The sequence below is a fragment of the Gekko japonicus genome, unplaced genomic scaffold, assembly GCF_001447785.1.
Source record: "Gekko japonicus isolate JY-2015 unplaced genomic scaffold, Gekko_japonicus_V1.1 scaffold7381, whole genome shotgun sequence".
Lineage (NCBI taxonomy): Eukaryota > Metazoa > Chordata > Lepidosauria > Squamata > Gekkonidae > Gekko > Gekko japonicus.
Window position 1 is genome coordinate 6,236 of NW_015166065.1, and position 6,174 is coordinate 12,409.

General features: G+C 44.5%; 1 pseudogene; it reads left to right on the top strand.

Moving 5' to 3' along the window:
* Nucleotides 1-2,542: 2,542 nt before the first annotated feature.
* Nucleotides 2,543-4,027, top strand: LOC107110725 (annotated as a pseudogene).
* Nucleotides 4,028-6,174: the final 2,147 nt, after the last annotated feature.

The window sequence follows — 6,174 nt, forward strand, 5'->3', positions numbered from 1 at the left end:
CCCCCCCCACACACACACCAAGAATACAGAGCATCCCTTGCCCCAGACCGAGAGTTCCTACCTATACCTTGTGGCTAATAGCCACTGATGGACGTCTGCTCCATATGCTTATCCAATTCCCTCTTGAAGCCGTCCATGCTTGTAGCCGCCACAGCCACCCCCCCCCCCTGTGGCAGTGAATTCCATGTGTTAATCACTCTTTGGGTGAAGAAATATGTCCATTTATCCATTGAATCCCCACGAGTTCTTGTATTGTGAGAAAGGGAGAAAAGTACTTCTTTCTCTATCTCCTCTATCCAATGCATAATCTTGTAAACCTCAATCATGACATCCTTTTTGAGGTGTAGTGACCAGAATTGCACACAGTATTCCAAATGACATTGTACTATCGATTTATACACGGACATTATGAGACTGGCTGATTTGTTTTCAGTTCCCTTCCTAACAATCCCCACCATAGCATTGACCTTTTTTATTGCAGTCGCAAACAGTTTTAACATTTTCATTGAGTTATCTACTACAACTCCAAGATCAGGCATTGGTCTTGGTCAGTCTCTGGTCACCCAACAAGTTTCCATGGCAGAGTGGGGATTTGACCCTAGGTCTCCCAGATCTGGTGACAATCAAACCTTTGTAGCACAGTGGCTTGTGAGATGACTCTTCTTTTTATCCCGAACTATGAACAAGCTAGTTTATTTTCTCTCTTAGGACTCACAGTCCTCCCTGGTTCTCAGCTCCCTGAACAATTGAGTGGCATCCACAGATTTAACCACTTCGCTGCATTCTCCCTACTCCAAATCACTAATGAACAACTTAGAAAACATCAGACCCAGTGCTGATCCCTCCGGTACCTCACTACTTACTACCCTCCACTGAGAAAATTGCCCATTTATACTCACTCTCTGTTTCCTATTAATTAGCCAGTTTTTTTATCCACAAGAGGACTTGTCCTGTTATCCCATGAGTGTTGAACTTACTTAGCAGCCTTTGATGAGGAACTTTTATCAAAAGCTTTCTGGAAGTCAAGGTAAACAACATCTATTGGGTCCCCCTTGCCACATGTTTGTTCACCCCCTCAAAGAACACTAACAGGTTAGTGAAACAAGATCTTCCCTTACGGAACCCATGCTGAGCCTCAATGGTTTTTGTTCATCAATGTGCCTACTAATTCTCTCCTTAATAACGGTTTCCACCAACTTACCGGGTATTGACATCAGACTAACTGGCCTGTAATTTACCTGATCTCTTTTGAAACCCTTTTTAAAGATGGGAATGACATTAGCTCCTTCCAGTCCTCAGGAATGGAGGCAGATTTTAAAGAAAACGTTTTGTCAGGAGATCCACAAGTTCACATTTGAGTTCTTTCAGATCTCTCGGATGTACGCCATCCGGGCCTGGTGATACATCAGTTTTTAAGTTGTCAATCACTCGTAAGGCTTCCTCTCTTGTCACTTCAGCCTGACTCGGGTCTTTCAACACCCCTCCTGAAATCAGCGGTTCTGGAGTGGGCCAGCACTTCTCATCTTCCACGGTGAAGACAGAAGCAAAAAATGCATTCGGCTTCTCAGCCGTTTCCCTATCATCCTTCAGTAATCCTTTTACCCGGTAGTAATCCAAGGGCCCCCCTGCCTCCCTGCCTGGTTTCCTGCTTCTAATGTATTTGAAGAAAGTTTTATTATTTGTCTTTATGCTTTTTGTAATATGCTCCTCATATTCCCTTTTAGTCTGCCGGATCACAGAGTTCCACTTTATTTGCCACAGCCTGTGTTCCCTTTTATCAGCCTCACTGAGATTAGCTTTCAAAAGCCTAAAAGTCAGACCAGGCCACTTAATGATCATGTAATCCGTTGGGGGAACCAGAGTGTTTTGTCGTGCAGATCTAGTTGCCTTATAGTGGTTGGGATTGTGGGCTTTGATGTTGACCATGGTTTCATCCTCCCAGAAGAATTTTTGCTTTTGAATTTCTTTCCTTCTTCATATAAGAATGATCTCTTTCTCTGTGTGTCTCTCTGTGAATGAAGGCAGGACTATAACGGAGACTACGGTGGAGATAGACAACGGCCTTGCATCTAAAGAAAGGCTGAGGATTTCCTCAAGAGGATCCCAAGAATATATTTCCTTCCCAAATGAGCAGGCTGAGAGTGAGTATCCTACACGGCTATGTCAAGGGAAAAGGCAAGGAAGTTCCATGGGGGATTTCTGATTCACTTCTGAGCAGCATTTCGTACAGTCATGCAGCCCACTGCGAAAGCAGGGAGGACCTGAAATCCTGAAGGCTCAGAAGCTCCTTCTGGGCAAGAGCTCAGCTGTGGCACTTCAGGGGGTGAGTTAATCTTAATTACTAGATATTCCGTAGAAATTGGAGGAGTGGTTGAGATCAGCCAAGGTGGACAAGGCCAAAGGGCTGTCAATCCTTTTCTACCACAGTCCCATAGATGCCTTTGGACCTTACCCAGCCCTCCCAGGTGCTAACAGGATATCTCTGTTTTTTCCAGCAGAGGATGATCAGAGGAATGAAGTGGGTGAGAAAGGTTATCAGCAAATGGTAGATGAAGTTAAAAATGGAGACTTGAAAGAAAACGTCCGGAATCGAGGCGGACTGATGAGAAAGAAAGTCGGTCCTATGGTTGAGAAGAAAGATGGAATACAGCATAATGTAGATATTCCGAACCACAGGATAATGAACGCAAGTAAATCCATTCGGTGTGAAAAGTACTTCAGAAAAAGATCACAGCTGTTTGTACACCAAAGAAAACACAGAGTCAAGAAACCTTTTGATTGCTTGGAGTGTGGAAAGAGATTCAGTGAGAGTGGCGATCTTCAGAAGCACGAAAGAACCCATACAGGGGAGAAACCTTTTGAATGCTCAGAGTGTGGAAAGAGATTCAATCAGAGTGGCAATCTTCAGAAGCACCAAAGAACCCACACGGGGGAGAAACCTTTTGAATGCTCAGAGTGTGGAAAGAGATTCAGTCAGAGTGGGAGTCTTCAACGTCATCAAAGAACCCACTCAGGGGAGAAACCTTTCGAATGTTCAGAGTGTGGAAAGAGATTCAGTGAGAGTGGCAGTCTTAAACTGCATCAGAGAACCCACACAGGGGAGAAACCTTTTGAATGTTCAGAGTGTGAAAGGAGATTCATAGAGAGTGGCACTCTTCAGTAGCACCAAAGAACCCACACAGGGGAGAAACCTTTTGAATGCTTAGAGTGTGGAAAGAGATTTAGTCGGAATTTCACTCTTCAGAAGCACCAAAGAACCCACACAGGGGAGAAACCTTTTGAATGCTCAGAGTGTGGAAAGAGATTCAGTGAGAGTTGCAGACTTCAGCTGCATCAGAGAACCCATACAGGGGAGAAACCTTTTGAATGCTCAGAGTGTGGAAAGAGATTCAGTCGGAGTGGCACTCTTCAATTGCATCAGAGAACCCATACAGGGGAGAAACCTTTTGAATGTTCAGAGTGTGGACAGAGATTCAGTCGGAATGGCAGTGTTCAATTGCATCAGAGAACCCACAAAGGGGAGAAACCTTTTGAATGTTCTGAGTGTGGAAAGAGATTCAGTCGGAGTGGCACTCTTCAGCTGCATCAAAGAACCCACACAGGGGAGAAACCTTATGAATGCTCGGAGTGTGAAAAGAGATTCAGTTGGAGTGGCCATCTTCAACAGCATCAGAGAACCCACACAGGGGAGAAACCTTTTGAATGCTTTGAGTGTGGAAAGAGATTCAGTCGGAGTGGCAGTCTTCAACTGCATCAAAGAACCCACACAGGGGACAAACCTTTTGAATGCTCAGGGTGTGGAAAGAGATTCAGTCAGAGTAGCAATCTTCAAGACCATCAGAGAACCCACACAGGGGAGAAACGTTTTGAATGTTCAGAGTGTGGAAAGAGATTCAGTCGGAGTGGCCGTCTTCAACTGCATAAAAGAACCCACACGGGGGAGAAATCTTTTGAATGCTCAGAGTGTGGAAAGAGATTCAGTCACAGTGGCAGTCTTCAACGCCATCAAAGAACCCACACGGGTCAGAAACCTTTTGAATGATCAGAGTGTGAAAAGAGATTCAGTTGGAGTGGCCATTTTCAACGGCATCAGAAACCCCACACAGGAAGAAAACGTCTGAAAATTCAGAGTGTTGAAGGAGGTTCAGTGAGAGTTGCACTCTTCAAGTGCATCGAAAAACCCACACAAAGGAGATGCGATGTATCTCGCTAGCTTTTAAAAGAAGTTTTCTCCTATTTCACACCTAAAAGACATCAACAGACCGTGCATAGCATTGAGAAGATAAAAACTGCTGGAAGAGGAGACTGATTAGAAGTCACAGAATAACTATGACTCGTTGCATGGGAGGAGCAAAAGAAAGAAAATAGTGATATATAATAGAAGACACAGGAGGAACTCTGATTCTCAACCAGCCTCTTCTTCCAAGTCATCAAAATAATTGTTTGTAGATGACTCATTCTGTGAAGAATTGCTGAGTGGAATAGCTTTTACCTCCCCTAATGCAAAAGCTAAAGATAGGGATGCAGTAAAAGAACAAAATACTCAAATGCTGCACCCCTATGAGAAAGATACAGCAGGGATTGAAAGGGAGGAAGCTGTTTGCCACCCGGCAGGTAATCTAAAGACCATTAATTTAGATATAGTATCTCCGGGATGAAAGGTGGGAGAAAAAAATGATCTGCTAAAGTTTTCAGGGGGGCAGTGTTTACTCACTGCAGACACTGTGGTAGCTATTTTCCAGCAACTTAACGAAATTTCAACTAAACTGGATGCCTTAAGAGATGTGTTAAATTAATTTGGAAAGCCAGGTGCAATCAGTCAGAGTACTGAACACAACCATTGCCTTCTCAGCAAAAATGCAGAGGAGTGCAGGATTGCTTTCAACTACCCTCAGATCTCAAATTAACAAACCCAGGCAGTTAACTACAAGGGCATCTGACAGTTTAAACTTGCGAACAGCCAAATATTATTGCTAGACCCCGGTCACACGGGCCGGATATCGCGGGGGGGGGAGGTGTGGCTAATTGCTTCGGCGCAGTCCTTCCCTCAATGCTGGCACATAAACGAGGGTCCGGAGGGGAAAGCCGTGTTCTGGCGCGATCACCGTTTACCAGTACTTTGGAGGTACTACTTTTTTAAAGCGCATTTTCGGCGGTAAGCCATGGGTGCGCTCCACTTCCCAGATTTTGGGGTGTGATCGCGCCCGGATAATCCGCCCACCATTCTTGTCTCTTCCATGGCAACTTTGCCATGTGATCGGGGGCCCTATTGCTCGGAACTCTCTAAATTCAGGTCGTTGGGAAAGCAGAAGAGAAACCACCTGTTCACTGAGCCAGCTGCTCCGTAGAGAGCCATGTCTTGTGTACCTTGAGCAAAACAATGGGACCCCCTGCCGCTCCCCCCATTGGCAAATGTTATTAACGCTCAAGCAATCTACTATCCCTCTTAGGCTGCTGAGAATGAGGAGATTTCTTGCTCTCTCTCATATGAGCCCTGTCAGAGTCTTCTCAGAGGAAAGGAAGAAACCATTACTGACAGGGGCGGTACATATAGTACATTTGGAGAGCCTTCCAAATCAGATCAAAAGAGACCTAAAGGGTCTTCTCCAACGTATACCTGTGGGACAATCCAGAAAAACCCACTATTGAAGGGGACAGAGGAATTCACGACTAATTCACCTAATCTGAAGGGACCTTCGAACATATTTTTCTCAACTAATACACAGTTAAACAGTGAGACCAGCTTTTGTCCCCCTGCAACTTGTGTGAAACAAGGATCGGCTCATCTCCCGAGCCTTTCAGAATCCAGCAGTGGGACAAGTGTGGAAACTTCAACTCTGGATGGTCCCTCACTCACCTCATCCCCCATCAGATCTACAACCCGGTGGGTGGACACTCACCCTCCAACAGAACAATCCCAGTTATCTGATTCCAGCTCTTCAAAATCAAACTCAGCTATTTTACCTAAAGATCTTGATTTCAATGAAACAGCAGATAGAGAATTGTGGTGCCCGGACATAAAACACAAATTTCTAAAGATACTAAGTCTCAAGCAACAGAAAAACTGCTGCGACTTAGCCCGGGCCAAACCAAACAAAAGCTTCTGCCATGATAACTGTGCTATGATTTTTAATATATATTTACTTATTTAATTCTTTATATTTTATTTTATAA